The sequence below is a fragment of the Electrophorus electricus genome, chromosome 10, assembly GCF_041902795.1.
Source record: "Electrophorus electricus isolate QZ-2024a chromosome 10, ASM4190279v1, whole genome shotgun sequence".
Classification (NCBI taxonomy): Eukaryota; Metazoa; Chordata; class Actinopteri; order Gymnotiformes; family Gymnotidae; genus Electrophorus; species Electrophorus electricus.
The window spans coordinates 15888056-15913217 of NC_137506.1; the positions used below are offsets into that span (position 1 = coordinate 15888056).

General features: G+C 37.8%; 1 long non-coding RNA gene across 5 annotated transcripts in view; it reads right to left on the bottom strand.

The window, feature by feature from the left end:
* Nucleotides 1–7983: 7983 nt before the first annotated feature.
* The window catches only part of LOC113571131 (uncharacterized), a 95014-nt gene continuing 77835 nt past the window's right edge, over nucleotides 7984–25162 (bottom strand). For 4 of the 5 annotated variants that reach the window (XR_014125675.1, XR_014125676.1, XR_014125679.1 and 1 more), the window contains one exon: nucleotides 7984–10893. This is a non-coding gene — a long non-coding RNA (uncharacterized LOC113571131). The remainder of the gene's footprint in view (nucleotides 10894–25162) is intronic. The other variant, XR_014125674.1, reaches the window with a different exon arrangement.

Here is a 25162-nt window from a genome sequence, read left to right on the forward strand (position 1 = left end):
CCTCCTTACTACTCACCATTACAACTGCAACTAATAATAATTGTCATTGATTTTTAGTCTTGATTTCTTAATGCTAATTAAATAATTACTGGCTATTTCACAGAGAACTAGTAGTTTGTATTAACTTGCATTGGGCTGTCACAACCAGCCCCACCTAGAATTTTTTCACCAGCCACCACTGGCAAAAATTATATGCATGTACAAGATTATACTGTACATATTTTAAGTGTAATAACAGTCTTATTTATTAGTAATATATACTTAGTAATATATACTTATTGTAAAATTCACTTAAAACCAAACCTGAGAAAAACATCCTTAAGAAGTATAAGGTCTAGATAATTTAGTTTATGGGACAACAATGTAAATATTTTGTTGCCCCATATTATTACATGAAATCCTATGAAGTAACTCACTACTTGAGTAATTTTTATTGTCACGGAACGCTGTCCACCAACGAGTCATGTGGTTTGGCCCGTCACGTGCAGTGGGAGGGTCTTCTTTGTTTATCATGTTTGTAACCACACCTGCACCTGGTTTAGTCTCGTTATGTCTATGTATTTAAACACAGGCTCGTGTGTATAGTATTGTCGTTCATTGTTCATGTTTGCGTCTGTTCATGTTACCTTTGTTTGTGCCTTTGTTCAGTGTCAATTTTAGTGTTCACCGTTTACGTTATGTGTGAGTGCCACTGTTGTGTGTTGTTAAACATTTGTCACTGTTGAGGGAGTCTGTGCATCCTGCTCTGTGCCATGCAGCACTCAGGCCATTACGTTTATCACATAGAGTACATTCTTACTTTTACTTAATTAATAATTTAAATGACTTCTTTTACTTCTACCTGAGTTATTATTATTTTAAAGTAACAGCACTGTAATGTAACATTAATTTCTCCTGTTTATGTAGCATTCTCTTCAGTTATTTAAAAGACTTTTTCATTGCCATTTTGTAAATGTTGCTAACTTATTGGTTGTGGGTAGTCACGGTGTTTGTTAGCAGCATGAGCTAGTTACTTATTTAGTTGGCCTTTCCCCTGTAAATGAACTAGGGAGCAGAGTAATTACAATTCCATCAAACTTCATTTGACATTGTAATCCTTGGCAAAGCTTTGTTTTTTTCACACTATGACGAATGATCTCATAGAAGTGTTACATCAATATTACATGCATGTGTAAATTTGAAATTCTGGAATACTATTCTTATCAATCATTCACTAGTGTTTAGCTGTTTGGTGACATGTGCCTCGCTATGCATTCAGGTATCAGAACAAGTACTTTTGCAAAAACTCCAAGAGTGGGCCCCAAGAGTGGGACCCTCTGGGAACCAAGAGGATACGTATTATATAAATAATTTATAAAAGACGTACATCGCATCATATATATATATATATATATATATATATATATATATATATATATATATATATATATATATGATATAAGCAATAGAAACTGGACATTTTGGACAGAGGTCCATGTACAAGAGGAATGTTGTAGTGGAAGCTATAGTCCCCGCTCCTATGGTATCTCTACAGTAACCCCAACACCCCTCGCAGAGAACCAGTCTCAACCCTACTGCCTTGGTACTTCAGTCATTCAGGAAATTATTATATCTGCGCCTTAACCCTATTAATCTAGTGTTTGCATATTAACCTTTATACTTGTATTACTTAGTGACTACCTCCTCATCTCAAGTATAATAGACAGAGGAAGATTATTTGAATTACATGTGTAATAGTCATGTTCTCTATCTTTATCTTTATCTTCTATCCTCCCCTATCTCTGTAAGTCACTCTGTCTCTAACTAGTGTGTTTCTTGACAAAAGTGTAATTGCTTTCTTATATATAAAATTATGTGCTTTATATTGCTTATAAGAACTTTTGCCCCGCTATCTATAAATATGTGGACGAAATGGCTCAGGTGAATTAGGATAACTGATCTTTTATAGTTTTTTATAGTTAGACATATATCTCATAACCAAATATCACTACCTAGTTGTTTTATTCCCCTCTTTCTCTTTTTTTGTACATTTTTTTTATCATCCCACCAAAGCCGTAGACAAGACAAAGAAGCATGAATATGTATGAGTGAACGTAGAAATAATATCCTCATTCCCCCTCCCACGAGTTAGGGTTACAAATATCGAAGCTCAAGAAAGAATAGTTAAGTTGAAATTAAACTGTCATTAACATGTCAATAATTATTTAATCAATAAACTTCACATTTATTCTTCAAGTTGGTTTCTGTGGCAAATATATTTGAAGCAATGGCATTCGGTCACTGCACAAAATATGAACTAATTTAGAAATGAGAGTGAACTTCACAAATACTAGTTGGTTTTTCCTTATATTTTACAGAGGTGCCCCCTTTCAATAATTGATCAAATTATTTTTAAAAATTGCTACACTTGTATACAAAAAATATTTAATCCCCACAAGCACACACATATATAATATTTAATCCTTCCAGCCATTGCATTCTTGAGTTTGCAACCAAATGCACCTACAGCTTTTATTACCTCACTCAGATGTGTTTAGAGTAGTGAAATTGGAAGTGAGCAGAATGTTCTGGGAGACTACAAAATACACATTTTTGGCTTGTAGTCTTTCATTGTTTTCAGTTTCATTTAATGGTATTTTTAAAACAAGTCATATGCGTGTTAACATTATATAAGTGTAGCATATGACAACTGTGGTTTGTGCTTTAACTTACATTTCTGTATTCTCAAAAGGTGCTGAATAACCCATGAATTAAGGTAAAATTGAACATGGTGTTGCATTCTATAGAGAAAACAAATAGAAACGCTTTACCACTGATCCATTATGTATTTGGCTTTAAAACACTATTCATTAGGAAAAACTTTTAAGGAAGAATTGGCCAATTTTTATTCTTTACAATCTTTTACATTACTTCCAAGTTGCAATCAAGCTGCAAGTGTTCACCCTACCATCGGGAGTTTGCTGGTTCAAACCCAGATTATTCCACAGCCATCTGTAGTCAGGAGTTGAAGACAGCACAATTGGCACTGCTTTTAGGGTAGAAGGGCTGACATTACTCTGTCCCTGTCAGTCACAGTAGCACTAGCCAACCATGGATATCTGTGTACATACAGTTGCTGACCAGGATAGTTGGTGTTTTCCACTGAGTGCATTCAGCTGCCCTGTGTCAGAGCATGGGAAGAAGTTCTAAAAAGATGTGGTGCTTGGCTTCACATGTACTGGAGGAAGCATGACCAGAAATTGTGTAGAAATTATTTAAATGTAAAATGATAAGTTCTGGCTTTCCAAGATCACATGTTAGAACAAACCATCCTGGTACTTCTAGGGAACTTCTAATGGTTATTACAATTAAAAAGGTGTCCACATATTTCATACCAGTTACAGACTGAGAGAATGACTTTTATAGAAAAGAGAATGGGCAGATATAAATGTAGCTGCTTGTGAGACACTCACACTGGCGAGAGCAAAAACACAAACACTGGTGGACAGTTCAGTACCCTTCAAGACTAATTTATTGGTGCTAGTTCACCAGGGATTTTCTCTGTGGGCCCTTTATGTCGTCCTTGGTGAAGTAAGTGCTGGATGGATGGAGCGGACCTTGTTTTAGGGCAGACCGGCTGCTACTAGCATCCCTGTAGCCTGATGCGTAGTGAGACAGAGCACAGAACAGGCTCTTAGGCATATAGGTGCTTCCCACTCACCTTTTAGGAAGTCACAAAAGTCACTAAAGTAAACACATTAGTTCCTGAAGACTACAAGAAGCATTAATATTTTATTTATTAATAATCTATTATCTATTTGATTCATTCTATTATCACTAATGATATATTAAAACATGTTTTGTTAAGACTTTTCAAATGAGTACCGTGAAATGCCTTAAAAGAGATTAAATACAAACTATGATTTTGCAGCTCCTGAGAACTCATGGGGCAGTGGTAGCACAGTGGTTAAGGTACTTGACTTGTAATTGGAAGGGTTCAAGCCCCACTACTCCCAAGTTGCCACTGTTTGGCCCTTGAGCAAGGCCCTTAACCCTCAATTGCTCAAGTTGTGCTCACTCATAATTGTAAGTTGCTTTGGATAAAAGCATCAGCTAAATGCTGTAAATGGAAGATAAGGCCCTTAAAATTATGGAATAATGTAATTAGTTCTGGGATGGCCACATAGGCTGCAATGTCACATTAAAGGGCCCATACCAATGCATCCAATCATCTTTCAATAGTTACATGTGCCTAATTAATTTCATATATTTAATCAAGTTAGCATCAATGACTGGCCTATTTGTATGAAAACTATAGGCCAAGAACAATAAATATAGTGAAAATAAATTGTTAACCTCTTGTTGACAACTTTCTGTCCAGGTCTTCTGCAACTCTGTCTGCTACAGTTTGTCTCAACAAACTTATACTATTTTAGCTGCCTTCAACATGTTTTAATGAACTCCTCTTCAGAATATGACCTTGATGCTAATTTCTTGATTGAAGATAAAACTAGCCTTCATAACACCATCATTCATCTCATGACTATAACTGAACACAGACTGTTGCTTTTTTAGGGCTTCAATTAGCTTGTTTACATTTTTGGCCTGTAGCTGCCCAGTACAATTGTCATGCTTTTTACCATGATTGGTTTTATAGTGCTTTTGAATGTTAGTTCTATGGGCATAGCCACTAGCAGTGAGGAAACTGTTTAATTTGCTCACTGGGTTATTTTGGAGAAGAAATATCCCATTGTTCATTTCTCCTGGAACACTCAGCATTCAGAATCTACCTTACATTTCTTGGACAAAAAGATTTTTCATTGCACAGTGCTAGCCTGTACAGCTATCATATTGTCTACCGTGGCAATTCCAAATGTTTGTACATCATTCAAATTAAATTCTTTAGGTGATTCAGTGGGCTATGTGGGATGAATCATTAAAGCTGAATTGCTCCAAAACTAAACCTGCACCAGCCAAAATGTCATTGTCTCCTACCTACTAAAAATTTCTATGAAATTTAGGTGGCTTTATTTATTTAGAATGCTTTATAGATCTTAAATCTTAGAGGGGAGAGAGAGAGAGAGAGAGAGAGAGAGAGAGAGAGAGAGAGAGAGAGAGAGAGAGAGAGAGCTAACACATGTAATTTCTTAGTGGTGGATTCCTGTGTATTTTATTCCAAGGTGGAATAGGAAACACTGAATCAGCACTGGAGAGACGTGTGCCTGGAGAGAGGTGTGCTCTGTATATTAAGAAGCTTACGCAAATAATCTGTGTTAATTAACAGTGTGCAAGGTTACTCTTACTGCAGTATCCTTCATCAAGTGGCACTTCTTTGTAGGACTGTGCACAGGCACCCTTGACATTGAAAAATATCTCATTCTGTCAAAGCTTGGTAAACAAGGAATATATATTTCCCACACCTTATCTAATTGTTATGCTTACTGGAAACACTACATAGTGGGTTTAGTAATAATACAAACTTTTTAAAAACTTTTATTTTCTAGTATAAAAATAGCTTGTTTATCGTTATGATTTAAATTGCTGCCTCTGTGATGTCCTGAACAATCTTAATGTTCATTCATTTTAACAGTGTACCATTCCTCCTGTTTCTGCTGCTATGCGCTCTTGGATGTGTATGGCTGATAAATTGACAGAAATGTGCAAATGTTTGCTGAATGCAAGCTATATGTACTCACCACCCACTCAGAAACACTGACCCTGAACATACAACCGCTATCCAATTTATTAGATACTCCTCCCTTAGAGATGGATAATTACAGTCCATCCTTCAATGGTGATGGACTCCACCCCACTGTCCTCTCCTTCAGGGGGTGGTGGTCTCCATCACACTGTCCTCTCCTTCAGGGGGTGGTGGTCTCCATCAAACTGCACTCTCCTTCAAGGGGTGGTGGTCTCCATCACACTCCATCCTCCTTTGAGGAGCATACCCCTGCGATTCACACCCTTCCATGAAGTACCTCATGCATCTACCTTTCATTCACATTTCACAGGGGGGCTCATGATGATCATATTAAACTCTCACTTCTGATAACATAATAAAGCATTTAACTTTGATATAGATGGTCTTGAAAACCTCAGCAATTTATGGAGGAACTAGTGATACCACCTCCTGGTGGTAAATGTGTTCTGATCACCAGACTCAAGAGCCAGCTCTCTGGCCAGAATTTTTTAAAAAGTCTGGATCAGCATAATGCTTAGCTAGTTAACTAACTTAGCTAGATAGCATAGCTGATTTAAATCAGCTGTCATTGTCTGTCGATGTCTTATAGCTAAGTTTAGTTTTCAGCAGTGCAAAATGTATGCATTAATTAGCTAGATAGCTAAATACATCTACCAAAAATGTAGCTATAATATAGCTCTAATGCTAGGTTACTAGCTAATGAAGTGACAAACTGAAAGCAAGTGTTTGTTGTTTTTTTCCAAACTCCACAAAAAAAAGAGTAGGCTACCATTGTAGCTGGGTTGAAAATTATTTTTTTTTATTATTGAAAATAAGGTGCACAACACCTTATTTTCTGTTATGTCAGAGGAACTTCACATGTGAAAAGACAATTTGACAAAAGAACCTTTGGACATGTTAAGATGCTTCACCAGCTACTTCTAGGAACAGGGGACCTGTTGGTTGTAAACAAGGTAAATCTACATATGAATGCCTAGACACCATATGTGCATTTGGCTTATAGCTGTTCATTGAACTGTGAATAAAATTTGGACCAAATAAACTTGATTTTTTTTGTATTGAAGTAATTCATTTTAATTTGGCTAAAATTGTATCATAGCTAGCAGTTCAAACACATTTCAAAAACATATACAAGTAAAACAATATAAGTTATGATTTATGGTGCCTTTATAGAATGGCCAAAAAATAACTTTTTACTCCTCCTTGCATCACTGTTATGGGTAAGTATAAAATACAGTGGTGTGAAAAAGTGTTTGCCCTCTTCCTGATATCTTTTTTTTTTCCATGTTTCATATCATCAAACAAATTAAAATATTAGACAAAGATAACAAGTAAACACAAAATGCAGTTTTTAAATGAAGGTTTTTTTATTAAGGGAAAAGAAATCCAAACCTACATGGCCCATGACCCCACAACAACATCCAAAGAACTGCAGGCCTCACTTGCCTCAGTTAAGGTCAGTGTTCATGACTCCACCAAAAGAAAGAGACTGGGCAAAAATGACCTGCATGGCAGAGTTCCAAAATGAAAACCACTGCTGAGCAAAAAGAACATAAGGCTTGTTTCAGTTTTGCCAGAAAACATCTTGATCACCAAGACTTTTGGGAAAATACTCTGTGGACTGACGAAACAAAAGTTGAACTTTTTGGTCTATGTCCCATTACATTTGGCATAAAAGTAACAGCATTTCAGAAAAGGAATATCATACCAACAGTAAAATATGGTGGTGGTAGTGTGATGGTCTGGGGCTGTTTTGTTGCTTCAGGACCTGGAAGACTTGCTGTGGTAAATGGAACCATGAATTCTGCTGTCTACCAAAAAATCCTGAAGGAGAATATCCAACCATCTGTTTGTGACCGCAAGCTGAAGCACAATTGGGTTCTGCAGCAGGACAATGATCCAAAACACAGCAAGTCCACCTCTGAATGACTTAAGAAAAACAAAATGAAGACTTTGGACTGGCCTAGTCAAAGTCCTGACCTGAATCCAATGGAGATGCTTTGGCATGACCTTAAAACGGTGGTTCATGCTCGAAAACAATTGCAACAATTCAGCAAAGATGAATGGGCCAAAATTCCTCCACAGCACTGTAAAAGACTCATGGCCAGTAATGCAAATGCTTGATTGCAGTTGTTGCTGCTAAGGGTGGCCCAACCAGTTATTAGGTTTAGGGGGCAATCACTTTCACATAGGGCCATGTAGATTTGGATTTTTTTTTCCCCTTAATAATAAAAACCTTCATTTAAAAACTGTATTTTGTGTTTACTTGTTATCTTTGTCTAATATTTTAATTTGTTTGATGATCTGAAACATGTAAATGTGACAAACATAAGATATCAGGAACAGGGCAAACACTTTCACAACATTGTAAGCATGTCTCAGTGTGGAGATTTATTGAACCATTCCAGATTTGGTGGAAAAAAAAAAAAAAAAAAAAAAAGTATATTTTGAATATATTTAATTCTCTGAGAGCATCATGCAAAACCAGTTCCCATAGCAACTCTGTTTTGTTTACTTCCTGGTTTTGTTTCCTGGTGCTTTCTTATTGTTGGTTTCGTTTGGTTCTGCTCCCTTGTCTGTATCCCCGCTTGTTATTGTAATCATCTGTGTCTTGATAGCCTCATTAGTATCTGTATATAACCCCTTCATGTTTCATTCAATGTATGCAAAGTCTCTTCAACCTGCCTTGCTTTACTGAGCCATTTGTCCATTGCTGTATATTTCTCCTGGTTTATTGGATTACTGCCTGTATTTACTTATCATACTACCTGTAGATATTACTTTTGTATGTGTATAGACTGTCTTTGGACAGCCCCTGTTCTCTATTAAACTGCATCCATCATACTGCATTCAACTCTGTCTTTGTTCACTGCCAGAACCTGACATAAGACTTTGCCACTATTGGAGTCGGTTGGTACTTAATACCCAACCTCTAAAAGAGGCAACAGAGATTTAGAGAACCTTAAGGAAGTGTCTGACTTCATGCTTCCCAACCAAACTACAGAAGAGAAATGTCTTTGGAGATTGGCAGTACATGGGCTGGCAGACACCCTGGACTGGCTCTTCGAACACAATACTTCCAGGTTGGGGGACAGCTGGATTCGCTGCATCACTGCTGGTGCTAGGGCCCTCTTGAAGACATATTGTAGGGTTCAGCAGTGGAATATATCTATCCAGCCTCCAGCCAACTTTTGCCTGGATTCTGAAACAGCTCAGGCTAAGCCCAGCTGGAAAAGGCACAAGAAAAAGCAGTCTAAGGGCCAGACTGAATTCTGTTTTGGAGGTTTCTCTATTGGAGTCCTGGCTAGTTCTTGCCCCTCACCCCTAGACCATGACCTCCAATGTGGAAGCATCCAAGTATATTTGAGGGTGGGGGGGGGTGGACTATGCCCTAGCAGCAGGCTCTCAGGGCTCAGCAGGCCTGTCCCATTGAACATGTGGAGAACCATGGGCCTGAGGGACTGTGCAGGGGCTTTGCTTTCTCTGTGTTCCCCTGTATTGCAGACCCCAGCAACCACAGCACTAGACCATGAATATAAAAATTTAAATGCATACCTGCATTTCATAACACTCCAAAATAAAATTACTTGAGAATAGCTTCATTGTGAAGTTAATGTATATTTTCATGTATCTGGAGCCCTTCTCAGATGGCTGATGCTACACTAAAATTTTGCAACATGTTTTACAGGGAACTGTTGCAATGAGTGGTAAGGAGGCAGATGCATGTATGGAGAACAAGATTTAAGGGCAAATCCAGAATCGTTAGGGTAGTCTAGTGTCAGAGCCAAGAGTTTTGAGAATGCATGATAAAAAAAGGCTAGGAAACAAATCAAAGAGCACACAAAGGCAAAACAGTTTCTGTTTTAGCCTGCTTTCCCTAAGTAGTAACAGAGGTAAGGGAAAAAAAGTGGCCATGCACAGTTTAAATACATGAACTTAAGGTAGAAACAAGGGACAGGTGTGATTAAATGAGGGGTGGAGAAAGCCATGACAATATGCCCCCCCCAAAGCACACACACAAACAGGAACCATTTAAAAACCCCACACAACCCACCCCAGGGCAACAGGAGCAGACAACACAGGACAAGAACCAGGAGCAGAAGCAGGAACTGAAGCCGAAACAGACGTAGCAGCAGAACCAACAGAAACTGACCGAGGATGAGAAGTGCCAGGAGGGAGGACAGACTACAAAAACGCAAAATGCACCAGGCCAGGGACAGGAACAACGACAGGCACCAGAACAGGCACAGGGACTGACAACAGGAGCAAAAACAAAACCAGGCAGTGGAGAAGGCAAAAACAGGGCAGCAAGAGCAGGCAACAATGGAGACGCATGGGGAAAAGGAGACACAGGCCAAGGGACGGGCAGGGAACATGAGGTCTGAATCAGGAGGCAGGTCTGCAGACTTGGAGACCAGTAACTTGGCAGTGGCAGCCTTTTGGGACACAGGAGAGCTTTGAAGAGCAATCCCTGGGACAGGCCAGGCACAAGGCTAGGGGACAGGCTTGGCACAAGGCACAGGTATTTGCAGAGTGGCTTCTTCCACTCCAGGTACAGGAACTGGCAGGTCGAGGCCCAGCTGCAGCGTTCAGCGATAGCGGGTCTGGTGGGGCAGCTGCGGCATTCAGCGGTGGTGGGTCTAGGGGGATGGAATGTTTGGCTACAGGAACAGACCTGTAACAGGACAGTTGGCATCCACTATGCTGGGAAACAGGGCAGGATGGGCAGCATCACACCAGGAACCGGATCAGGACGGGTGTCATCTCCAACGCCGGGAACAGGATCAGATTGGGTAGCTTGTGGGATAGCCACAGGTACAGGTTGGGTGAGCCTGGAGGAACACAGATACAGAACCCTCTCGGGAGTTCTCAAGGCGCATATGGACTATGGAGAGCTCACATTTGCACTTGAGCATCCACCAAGTGACATTAGGTTCTCTGTGCAGTCACTCCACCTACTCACGTCTTGCACTGCAGGCCACCCCCCCCTGCAGCATTGGTCAAGACGGGTAGACTGGTGGCACTTACCTGGGAACGCATCAAAACAAGGGAACCTGTTTTTTGTACCCACAGCACCAGGGGATTTCCTGTCTCTGCTTTGGTTACGCTGAGACAAACCCGGACTTTGTGGAAACAGCTTGAGTTTCGTCCCAGCGGAACAACCACCTCCCAGAGTCTCGCTCTCTCTCTGCGTCCTTGTAAGGCTGTTCATTCTGTAAAGTTGAGCGGTAAGGAGGTGGATGCATGTGCAGAGAAGAGAGATTTATTAAGGGAAAATCCAGAGTCATCAGAGTAGTCTAGGGTCATATTACCAACACAGAGTCTTAGAATACATGATTAAACTAGACAAGGCCTAGGATAAATGATGGACTAAGCATATAAAGTTTGAATAATCAAAGACAAAAATTAACATACAGGCTAGGGAAAATGGACACGACTTACATGCATTCAGGCAGACACAGGTTTACAGATAGTCAGATATACATTCAGTACAACAACAATGAACAGCAAAACACACAGGCCCTCAGACAGGGTTTAAATACATGAACTTAACAAGGTAGAAATGAGACACAGGTGTGAGCAATCAAACAAGGGGCAGAGAAAATTAAACTAATGGAACTAAAATACACAAGACAGGGAAAACATGGAACATGGAAGCTGGGAGGAACTAACCTTGACAACTGTTTGGATGAGCTATATTTTGTGTTCATACTATAACAAATTTTAAGGGCAGCGCCACCACCCATGGTAGCAGTCATGAACCCATGTAAATGTTTTCATATGGTGCAGGAAGTATGGATTTTGTGTAGTGTTCATAGTGAATGTGTTGCTGACTTTTATATTAAACACTGACCAGTATAGTTCTTTTGCCAATTTGGTTGGTTTAATTCAAAACAAGCAGTGTAAATGCACTGTTGCAATGTTATTGTAATTACCCATGAATGCCATGCTTGCTCCAAGCACCTTTAAAATGTTTGGGTTTTAACTTTTTTGAGATGATCTGTTATTGAACTTGATCATTTTAAAGCCATGTTTTAATGAATATCTGGTATTAGGATATAATGTTATGGTCTTTATTTTATATGCAAATGTTTATTTGTTTAATTGATGAAAAAAGATTGTAAAATAATGGAATAATAAACTGCTAGTACATTTTCTATTTTTTTTATAGTTTGTTTTACTATATAAACTTGATTTTTACAGGGGAATAAGGTACATTTATAGAGTATAAAGTATATAAATGAGGGACTTGTCCTATATATACACAGCACATATACTCTTCTTTCTCCAGGACACATGAAGCCAAGCACCACATCTTTTTAGAACTGCTGCCCATGCAGGGCAGCTGAATGCACTCAGTGAAAAGCATTAACTACCCTAGTCAGTAACCGCAAGTACACAGACATCCATGATTGGCTAGTGTCACTGTGATTGACACGGACAGAGTAATGTCAGCCCTAACCCCAGAAAGCAGTGCCAGTTGTGCTCTCTTGGGCTCCTGGCTACAGATGGCTGTGGAATCATCTGGGTTCGAACCAGCAAACTCTCTATGATATGGGTATGGGTGTGTGTGTGTGTGTGTGTGTGTGTGTGTGTGTGTGTGTGTGTTTGTTTGTTTATTTTTTTTTAAGGTCTGTGTTTTATATGCAAAAGTTTATTTGTTTAACTTATGAAGGAAGATTGGAAAATAATGGAAAAGTAATAAACTGCCAGTGCATTTATTGTATAATGGATTTTTTTTACTGTATAAACTAGATTTTTTACAGGGGGAAAAGGGACCATTTACAGAGTATTCCGTATATAAATGAGCGACTTGTTTTGTATATACACAGAACATATACTGTTCTTTAATGGAAAATTCTGTTTAATGATTCAAGGAATTGTCATTTGATTTTGCAGAAAGCATTAAGATTCGCTTTCATTCAACTTTCCAGTTTTCAGGCCTATTTACTGTATGTTCAGTGCACCAAAAGTATAAAGAGATGCATTTGAGGCTGAAAAGAGAACTATTGGCTAAGTAATAAACAAAAAACAATGCACAACATTTGTGCTTTGAAGAATGCATGATATTCCCAATCTCAATAATTAGATATATGTATGTTATACTGTATGTGGATGGGTGTTACATCTGTTAAATTTACTAAAGTACTCCTCCATACAAAGATACATAACATTCATTTGTATAATAAGGCCGCAAAATTTTAGGTTTACAAATATAAGTCAACTTGTATAAGAAGTTTTGGTTAGGGTTAGAGATGCATTTAGACATACTAGCCTTTCTTATTGTGATGCTCGGGAAACAGACAGAGTCGTTTGCATGGACAAATGGCAGGCCAAGCTCAAAGTAAAAAAATATATATATATCCAAAACAAGTGAAGATCAGTAACAAATCGGGTATCAGTCCAAGGAAACAAACAACAGGCAAAATGGCAAAACCCAGGATGTCAGGCATAAGTCAAAAACACTGAGAAACAACAGGTAAGTACACAGCTCAGAACAGCTCAGAAACATACGAGACCTCACAACAACCAACACGAAGGGAAGGGTATTTATAGACATGGGGTATAACCAGTAACAGGTGAACCTAAATCAGGGGACTGGAAACAAACAGGATGATTATGGGGTATGTAGTTCGTAAGAGGCTGGTCTGAGGCTCAAGGCATGACACTTATACATTTTTTATTAGTAGTAGTAATAGTAGTTGTAGTCGTAAATTAAATCTAACTGAAATATTAGTCCAACTTCTGGTCCTGAACATGTCTTATCTAAAACACACAACACTGAGTGTAAGGCCTGAGAGACACCATATATTCTATATGGATCTTCTATATGTTGGAGCAAAAACAGGCATGCTGCTTTGGCCATCTGTTCAGGACAAACGGTACAGCACAGTCTCTTCTACTGGTCATCATTCGGAACACCTATATAAGAATCTTTAAGCACTGGGTTACACAATGTTCAAACATTTTACAAAAGCCCTTTAACCAACTTGAGAAAGTATAACTCCATTATGTATACAAAGCTGTGAACATGCTGTAGTAAGAAAAAAAAATGTATATTGTTATCTGTACACATTCCCACCGATTTATCAGTATTATAAAGATATGCCAGATGAAAATATAAGATTGTTTTAATGTTTAAATATTTAACCAAGAAATCCGGAAAATTAGTACCTGTTGATTAAACAATGTTTTGTTTCAGTGCAAGTTTCAGTGTTCAACCAAACACCATCATCAGTTGTAAAGGTGACAGGAAGTAACTCTGGCACAAATATGCATAAAAGATATCACATGATCAGCATATAACATGACATGTTAAAGCCTCATGACTCATGACAATTTTCTCTTAAATGTGCTTGCCAGAGAAGATGGTATTCCCAGCAATTTATGGTTGCTCCTATCCTCCCCTATTTCTTCCATAAATTGCTGAGGTCATCAAGCCATCTACATCAAAGTGGAGCAGCCCTCACTGAATAGCAGAGGAGGCCTGAGACCCCACCTGTCCCCAGCCTATAAAGCTGTGTGATTTTATTAAACATTTAAAACATTTTATTATCTGAATGTCTCTCAAAATGAACTTACACAGACATATTTAACATATATAACATGCAAAACCACCATCTGTGTGAACAGGTGTTGAACTGGGAGGCAGTTGTTAAAGATCATCAGAGATCAATGTTTTCCAGTGGTTCTTTGGGATCTCATAAGCCTCACAATGTTTTTTCCTGGTCCATATTGCTGGAATTAGAACTAAGATCCACCACCAAAGACTGACTACCAGCACAGCTGTTCACAATTAAATCATATTCTCAATGAGCATGCTATAATTCATCATGCTTAGAAACATACAGGTCAGTCTGTGCATACAGAGGTGGCAGATTCGTGTTGTGAGATGAAGAGAAACAACTTTATTAAGATATAATCTCAAAGCTTTACTCATTAACCTCAAGTGGAAAAAAAAACAAAAACAGACAGGTATAATACATTTCGACTGTTGATGTGCAGACACTGCTTGTGAGTTTACCTTGGTTTAATCAATCATTCAGCGCATGTACACCACATAAAGTATCAAGAAAATTTAAAGAAAGAAACTCAGTATGAAGATATTCTGTTAATGTAAATGAAGAAATGTTCGATATTTTCAGCCTCCTTACACCATCAAGACACGTTCCACATCAGAAAGGCAATACAAGACCCATAAAAACCCCTGAAAGGCCTTATGGGAGTCTAACCAATGCCATTATTCAGCCTAGAGAAAAACACTTTCTAGGAGATAGGTTTATAAATACTTATTAACTTTTTCATTTGCCTTATTAGGTTTTGTTTGTGATCCTTTTGGCATGACAGTACAAAATAAAATAAAAATAGCATGCTAAAACCAGCTGTCTTTAGATCATATTATGTAATAAATTCCAGATGAAGAGTTTCAGTTTATATGAGCAAGGTCAGTTCTATATATGAGCAAGGATAGGACTAGATTTGGCTTCTTACATGATTTAATTCATAAGAAACCTAGCAAAATCATACTGCTGCTATTACTATTATTGTTGCTGTTGTTGTGGATAATAATAAAAATAATAATAATGAATTATTAATAGTCATGCCTGTCACATGAAATGTATTTTCATGTGACACATATTCGCTTTAAATGAATACTTTAAATGACTTTATGCCATATATTTAGTCAGTCATATGCAGTACTGAGGGCATTTTCCATGTGCTTTTTATGAGTAATGGCAGATAACTGTCCTATATACACTACATGCACAAAAGTATTGGGATGCACCTCTTAATCACGGAATTCATGTGTATTGTTCAGTCCCATTGCCACAGGTGTATAAAATCAAGCACTTAACCATGTAGTCTGTCTTTACACACATTTGTGACAGAACAGGTTGTTCTACAGAGCTCACTGGATTCGAGTGTGGTACTGTAGTAGGATGTAAAAGGTGTCGCTAAGTGCTGAGGCACATAGTGCGTAAAAGTCGCCGAGGCTCTGCTGACTCAATAACTGCAGAGTTCCACCTCGGGCATTAACATCAGCACAAAAAACTGTGCTGGGAGCTTCATGGCAAGGGCTTCCATGGTTGAGCAGCTGTATGCAAGCCTTACATCACCAAGCATAAGGCCAAGTGTCGGATCGAGTGGTGTAAAGCAGGCCAACACTGGACTCTGGAGCAGTGGAAATGTGTTCTGTGGAGTGATTAATCATACTTTTCTATCTGGCAGTCTGGTGAGCGAGTCTGGGTTTGGCAAATTACCTGCCTGACAGCACTGTGCCAACTGTAAAGTTTGGTGGAGGAGGGATAATGCTGTGGGGTTGTTTTTCAGGGGTTGGCCTAGGCCCCTTAGTTCCAGTGAAGGGAAATCGTTATGCTTTAACATACCAAAACATTTTGGACAATTGCATGCTTCCAATTTTGTGGGAACAGTTTGATGATGGCCCTTTTCTGTTCCAGCATGACTGTGCCCCAGAGCACAAAGCAAGGTCCTAAAAGGCATGAACTGGACAGAACTGGAATGTCCCACACAGAGCTATGACCTGAACTCCACTGAACACCTTTAAGATGAACTAGAACGAAAATCATTAGTCAGACCCTCTCATCCAACATCAGCGACTGACCTCACAAATGGATGAATTGGCAAAAATAGACGTTGACTTGATCAATCTCTCCCAGCACCACCATTTCACTACCATGTCAATGTTACTCCAGTGATAAGAATAGTCTGCAAATAATGTCTATTCCTGTGATCAGAAACTGACTCATGATGAACAGTATTGTGGCTGATATCGATCTTTCTAATAAAGTAAGTGGTGTGTGTCTAATGCAAATACATTTTAAGCAGTTTCTATTGATAATAATGGAGAGGAAAACCATTTCTTGACCAAACATTAAGTATGACAATCTACATAATTATTCCTGGAAACAAATCAATAAACTTAAGCATAATGGTAGATAATACATTTTGAGCAATAAAACAAATAGTTTACTTAACTAAAACAAACAGATTGTTACCCTCAACACAAGTGGAGACACATCAAATTTTAAATAAATAATTTTTAAAAGTGCATGACTAACTGGGGTAGTTGAAAATGAAGAGTTTGACAGATCTATCCAGTTTATGTGAACTCATCTCTCAACAAGCATTGAGTTGCACACACATGATTTAACTGTTTCATGCTGACCATGTCAACGATATAGTACTATTGAGTCATAGGACTGAGTATCTTACTAAAATAGCATCTGGGAAAGATCATCACTAATATTATCTTGGAATGATCATCATAACATGTGCAGTAGTATATGTCTTCAAGACAATCAAACAAGGAGCTGATAGATCTTTGGGGATCAAAAGCTGGGTACATGTACACTGTATACTGTATACTGATAGAAATACTGTATACTGATAGAAAGCAATATTATATTCATAATTATTCTGGCTAATGGAAGAATGCATAGATTAAGCAGAGGTGGATTGATCCTTCATGGACTTCACACAAGACAGAACAAGATCCTTGGATGGACAATTTCCAAATACAACAATATTCATAAATGCTCAGGTAAAATTGGAACCAATTTATATCACAGCTGCAGGGACCAAATAGTTTCTTTAGCCAACAAAGTAGTCTCTTGTGGTCAGTTGCCAATGATGCCAAGAGAAACAGTATAGATGGGTTACCTGCAACTTTATTTACTAAGATCATAGAGAAGTGCTCCTTCTGTGCTCTGATGAGTAAAAAAAGCCAGACTGGAAAACTTCATTTTAGATAATAATTATTTAAATTAATAATTTAACTAGAATTGGAATTAAATAGAAGCCACCTGTTCAATGTGTCTGTCTAAGAATTTGAAATTGATCTGTATAATGCAGTTACATCCACTAGTCCAAAACATTAATATCATTTTGTATTTTATGTCAATAAATGACAACTTATAGGTGAATAAATTTAATAGATATCCATGTGTTACTGCAGGGCCAAAGAAATATGTCTGATCCTCTGATCCTCTGTAGAGAGGTTTGACTTTAATTGAGTTGACTTGATAAGCTCAAAGCATTTGCTACTTTCTTATGAGTTCAGAGGCTTCAACAGAGCCTTCAAACTTAGCACTCCATTCAAAAGTGTAATGATATTGTTGCAGGTCTGTTCACAACTGATTTACATTTTAGATACTAATATAACAAACTTGCCTTTTAATTTATTATATTTTGAGGGTTGAATAATAATACTTGATTCAAGCAAAGGTTTTCTATGGTTTTTCCTTCATAAATGCCTGAAACAATAATTTTAGATACCATTCCAGAATGGGATAATAAAAATAAATATAATACAGAAGCTTGTTGCAAAAGGAGAGCTGAACATTTAACTGGCCACAGTTTGGAGAGACCTATGGTTGTAGTGAGTGAGAGCTATGGGACCATCCAGTGTCTTAAAGGCATTAGATGAAAATCATAAACAGAGCATGACAGTAACTGACGGAAAGATGATGAAAGTCAGGGCAGCCATCTCAGGTTTTACTGACATGTATCATCCTTTTCTAGGGCCCCAATACATTCCCTGATGCAACACGGTAATCTGACAAATAAATGCGTGTGTGTAGTGGGGGAGGTAGGTGTGGGTGTGCACACATGTGTGCGTGCGTGTGTGCATGTGTGTGTGTGTGTGTGTGTGTGTGTGTGTGTGTGCAGTGTTTATGCTGCATCTGCAGTGACTGCAGGTCTGATGACATTACAGAAAGGAGAGAAAATAGAGGATGTTATGGGGACCTACATCTAGGTCCATGCATTTCCAGTTCCATTTTAAGATTGATTGATTTCTAATCCCCTATTTCTCTTGATTGACCTACATAATTCACAGAGATTAGCAGAAGATTTTCTCCTACAAAAATAAGGAATCCTAATCCACAATGTTTGGTGGCATCTGAAAGTTTTTGTTTTGGTGGATTCTGAGGAAAGCAACTTGCAATTTGATTAATCTATTTCAATGTGGTCTTCCGCCATCTTGTGAGCACATGTCACTGTTGATAGAGCATTTGATGTGTAGTGCAATCAGTTATAGAGACAGCAAGCAAGACTGAAGAAATGTTATTAGTATTCCATAGAAACCGACTACCCCATGAAAAAGTCTGAAGGTGAAAAAAATGTCCTTTTCTGATCTCCAGTTGCCCTGGTTACCAGTTGGGCCTGGGCTTTCTGATTACTACGCGAGTGCTTCCTGTCAGTTTCTCATTACACCACAGTCACTACATGACACTCAACCAGACTTTTAATGAAGTGTGGACAGGAAGTCTTAAGAATGCTCTAATATGTAGCCTCTCTCCACTTTGACAAAAACAGTATGGTCTTTATCAGTATGGTCTTGAACTGTTTCTTCTAAGTCTTAAACTTTAGTAACATATGCAGTGCCACCACAAATGGTGTCGGGGTAATTTTCAGCAACTGCATGCAAAGTTTTACAGATACCCAGGTAGTAAATGGATACTAAAATAAATTTTGTGTTGTTATAATTCACAACAGGAATTTATCATAATAGCATATAATAATTTTGAATTCATGTGGAGGGCAAAATGGGAAGGAAATGGGGGTGTATTTTTTATTTTTTATTTTTATTTTGGATGGCCAAATGGTCAAACAGATGGTTTAGTAACATTATATGATGCTGTTAGGAATCTTGTTAAAACCTTTTACATGCCCACCTCTTCAGTCAGGTGTTCTCTATTACAAACTGGATTATGGTTTTATAAATTGCTCTAAATGAGAACTCCTGTTAAATTCTCTAAATGTAATAGTAATTTTTTTTTTTAGAATTTATTTTTATCAGAAACATGACAAACACTATGTACTTACATAAAAATAAGCATAAACCACCCTTTAAAATTAAGCACTTATATTTCAAATTCAAACATAACTTTTCATCTGTCTCGACTTAGAATCTGAATGCATACAGATAATATGTAGACTATTTGCTTGTAAGACATACTTCTAAGCACATTTAATCCTTGGCTCCTTTCCTTATATGCCATAATGGATTCTACTCTCAGATTTGACACTGAAGCACAAAGGCTGCTGCCAGAGGAGGGTGGGAATGCATTCATAATGCTGTACCTGGGAACTATTGTACTTTGCCCCTTTTAAAAAAAGAGCTATCAAATGAGCCATAAGCACTTGGAGAACAATCAATTCTGCTGCATTTGGTAAAGGTGCTTAGTTATCTAGTTTTGTTAGTTATCTAGACCATTTACCATTTCCCCCCTCCATTATGTATCTACTGATCCATTTAAGTAGTTTGGAAGGAGTCTAAACTCTTTGGTAAATAAGGGACATTAATTTAGCTGAATATAGGGGATCTGTTCTATCATTTCATATCCTTATTAGAGCTAACCATTAGAAACACTGTCTAATTTCTTTGACATTCATTTGATGAACTTTGAGGCTTTGCCAGTTTGTACAAAAAAACCCACACACATTTATTGCCCTCTCTGAAAATCCCTAGAAGTAACATGCATGCTTACATTTGCCTAGGCAACTCTTATAGAAGATAAGTTGAAAGTTCTTTTAAGTAATGTTTATGTACTTGCAATTAATACATTTTTAATATCACAAATTTAACAAAGCACTCCCTTTTTAAAAATATATATAAAACAGTATTGTGTACTACAAGTAAACTTTCTAGGTTCAATAACAATAACACTCAACTGAAAATAATTATACTGTCAGTTCTGCTATCAACTATATGCATAAATGTCCATAAATAATATTTCCTATATACCAATTATCAGGGCATTCTTGTGTAATTTATACAGTCATAAAATATTTACATGCCATTCCATCTGATTAGTAAAAAAGAAACATACCCATGTGAGTTTAACAGCCATCCACACCTCATAAGCTGCACCCTCAATTAATCACGTCAACACAAAAATATCATTTCATATGCTACATCTAGCACCATTATTAGGGAAAGGGGAGCAGTACAAACAGCACAGCCTAGGTCTGTCAGAAGCTATTCATTTGGCAGCATTTTAATTTTCCATAACGGCAATGTAATGAAGACAAAGTGCCGGGAGACCCACGAAGGATTACCAGTAAAAAGATCGAGAAGAAATGAAAACCATTTATTTCTGATGGCTGTTCTTACTAAGGTCTGGTGGCATTTAGAATCATATGTTTGTTTATGGCATTGCATGAAGATATAACAATTTTATCATTTTACCATGCTTTATTTGAATAAATAAACCTTTTCAAGGCTATAACTACTGGACAAGCTATGTAGAGATCCTTCCTAATATAGCCCTGAAGTGCTGCAGTATGTAGGATAAAGCAGACCTACTTATGTAATCATTACTGTAAGACACATTGGCCCATTCACGAAAAAGAAAACCTGTCTCAAAAGATGTTATCAAATGTTTACTTAATAACTCACTTGAGGTCTGTGAATTACGCTGTAATTCGCTATAGCCATTCAATATATTTCAGGTTAATAGCATCTTAAATCTGAAAGAAATTTTATATCCCAGATGCAGCACAGCTGAGCTGAGTTTAAATTTGTTTTGTGTAAGTGGGGCACGCGCACCTCTTCTGCCGCGTGTTCTGTTTGCTAATTACAGTCGCCCATCTAAAGTGAAACTCTGCAGCAGGTGGTGCTGACATCCGGAAAATCCGCTCCATTTGCTCAGTCCGGAGAGCACAGTTAAAATACAAGCACTAAATTCTCACTTCACTCCCAGCAATTTGAGCATGTGGTGGGGATCCAACGGGGTCATTCACAGAGATATGAAGCACGACGCAAGCAAGGGGGAAAAAAGGAAACCGTCAGAGACACGTGTCAACACTGTGGCCCTCACCTGGTGGCGGAGAGTTTTCAGGCCTCAGGAAGTGTATCACGAATGGCTCTACAGGCCATTACATTACATTACATTCTCCCTCCAGGGCTTATTTACTGTCACTGCGTCTGCCTGTCTGCAGACTAAAGGTGGTGGCGATCAGGAGAGTAAAACTTTTGTCAGACAATCAATTGACCAGTGTTATGATGTCACTGGAGTACCGACGGTTTTCAGCCTCCAGACTCCAGCAGAGAAATCAATGACCTCAAACAAGCACAGGCCTAACAATGAGGGATAGTGCTTTGAGAAATTTCCGAAGATCAATTTGGCCAAGGAAGCATGCTAATTTATGCATTATTTAAATGTATGCTATGCAGAAATAACTTTAGTCATTTGTTTACATGACTGCTGAACAAAATTATATATTCTTTTCACTCAATATTTATTGAGTGATCAATGGAGAACATTTTTTTAAAATAATATCCCCCAACAAGATTAAAGCCAATCCTATGAAAGCATTTTATATGAGTTTACAGGACACTTGGTCACTTTTGCTTTATTCATTGGCAGTGTCTTTATTTTAGTTTCCAGACTTCCTGTCTACTCTCCAGTAGCCTTCCATTACAAGTCAGTGAATTCTGGCCATAAAGTCAAATGTATTTATATAGCAATTTTTACAACAGCCATTGTAGCAAAACAGTTTTACACATGTCCAAATCCAAGCCCCAAGTGAGCAAGCCAAAGGCAACAGTGGTATGGAAACACTCCCAATAACCTTTCACACACCCTTCTCAATCCACCCCAGGCAACCTTCCTGCACCAGCACCCTGCATGACTGAAGGCCAGACTATCCAGAAAACACACTAGAACTTCTTTGGCTCAAATGAGAGCCCAGTTTCTCATTTCTGCCATCTTTCCTCAGCAGAGAGCAGGAAATAGTCATGTAGCCCAAAGAAGCTCCTGCGGTCATCTGGCAACTGATGTTCTCTATCAGCAGCACCGGAGAAGCAGATGGAGCAGTCCCACCATTACGAGCTTCAACGCTCCCAAACTCCCTGCGCCTCCATCTGGTGCCAGCCCGTAACACTGTCGTTAGCACTTGTTACAGGGCTGGCATATGTGTAAGGCAGCTAATAATAGCCAATGTTTTTGGTTAGAATGGCTTGGTCTGTTGTTTGCGGCCTGACAGAGCACGTCAGCATGGAGTGTTTGCTCTCTGTGATTAGGGGGAGGATTGTGTTATCTGATCAAAATTTAAACTAAAGGAGAGGTACCAATTATTTATTTTAATTAAAGTACTGAGATATCGAGGATTGTTTCACATTGAGTGAGCCAGCTGCTAGAGAGAGAACAGCACAGGAAGACGTCACACTTTGATTCTAATTTAGAAGTGAATCGATATCTGCTTTGGAAACAATGGCTCTGATTAGACAGATGTGGTGACCATAGGTTCCAATCATCACTGTCAAAACTGCTCTTTATAAATGCGTTTGTCTAAATCCGATCTATTATTATTTGCCATTTCTCAGCTGAATACAAGTTGTGATTATTCATTAAATATTTAACTGCTTCTTGACTGAATAATTATTGGTTACCTTACAATTACTGATTAATTTACCATCTGGGTAAATTATATTTAGATGAGCTTTCATTTTCCAGATAAATAAATTAATCTCACATGCTAGAATTAGGAAAGCAGTGATCATTCTTTACTGTTTAGACAGTGAATGGAGGTATGGTTTCACACAGCAAAGGTTAAAAAGATTGCTGTCTTATGACTGAAATAATATGACCTGTCCCTAATCTTATTGTAATGCTCAAAGTGGAGGCCAGACATGAGTGCTGAGATGGGCAATTTTTGGGGGGGGCAAATCCATAATCATTGCCAGACGAATGGTCAAGGGTCAAAAAAGACAGGGGACAATGATACAAAACCAGTATATATCACTAAAGAAAATAAAGCAAAATGAAAACATGAAAACTAGAGGAAGAAACTGACAGGCTAATAGAGTGAACCAAACACAGAATAGGCTAGTAATGAAGCAGGCAATAATGTAGCACATAGAACACAGGCTTAGTGCAATGACAAGAAAACAAGACAGGGAAAACACAGGGCTCAAATGCACAAGCTAACAAAGACTAGCGAAACACAAAACACAAAATGAAACAAGAGGCTAAACAAGAACAAAACCAAAAAAAAAAAAAAAAAAAAGAACGCATGGCTTGAGGATGGGCATATGTGCAGTGACCTGCTATACAGACTGACAAAACACACCTTCATAACATATACAGAGAATGAAAAAGAAAATTTGTCACATCACTGAAGAACTTTAAATTAAATATAAAATGGGTAATAATACTTTTAATACATTCAAAATATTAACCACTTTATGTATTTACTTATATTCATATATTTGTATTAATTAATTTTAATGTTTGAAAAAAGTGTATAAAGCATCTAGGTCAGAACATCACCTGAGAGCCATGCACCAGAGTGATGTCCTCAGTTAAGTAAATACCTGATCTTTATTATATCTGTTTAAACATGATTGTTGATGTTTTTTTACTTGTTTGTCTTCAATCCTTGATGTGGAGTATTTTCCTAATGGTGTCTTTATCAGATTAATTTCCTATTAATATGTTAAACACCTCAGTATTGATTCTGGCCACAAATCAGGATAGCAAACATTGTTCTCTGTGACAATGATATTTGCCTATTTACAATCTTAATCTCCACTAATTTTCATGTATTCACTATAGCTATCCATCCAATCTAATAAAGAAAGAGAAAAAATTAGTGCTTGAAAATGCTGATTGCTACACTAGTGAGGAATATGATCCTACATAATTTTCAGGGAGCCATATCCCATATAAAAAAGAATGATATTAATTTGATACCTCACAAAAATCTGCACATCTGTTCTTCTTACTAATGTTTTGTTTACGGTAAATTCACCTGCTTATCTTCTTAGAACATTTCTAGATCTGTTGTGATTATTTGGTTGTGACGCCAAACAACTAAGGGAAGGATTACCACAAAACTAAGAGCCACATTTGAAGAGCTAAAAGCTATAATATGTGAAGAATGTTTGAAATCTGTAGGTTCTAATACCTCAGTTACTCCACCATTCAGTGCTGTAGCTGAAATTACAAACCACAGAAAAAAACATCTCATCCATGAACAAAGATGAATAAGACATCACTTCCCCCATTTGGATTGCAGTTTAAAGACCAACCAGTGCTAGCCAGGACCTATGCTTGATGGGTTTTATGTAAAACATCATCTAATTAAGATATTTGCAAGTCATGTAGAGTATTTCAGTCCAGCTGACAGTAATACTAACACTTTGTAATAGCATATAATTAATAGTGGTCTAATCATTATCTACTAGTGTGTTATTGATTATCAGTAATTGAATAATTGTTTCATAGGCATTAATAACTCCCCCAGTTTGAATAATGAAACACTTAGGAATAACGAAATACTACTACCACTACTACTACTACTACTACTACTACAAGCGAATAGTATATTTCAGAATTGATATTAAAAGTTTTAATTGGAGGTCCATTTTCTACCACTCTATTTACAAAGTGTTTATTAGTTTGTAAATTATTATGAATTGGTAAAAGACAATTATACGCAGCCTTAATAGTC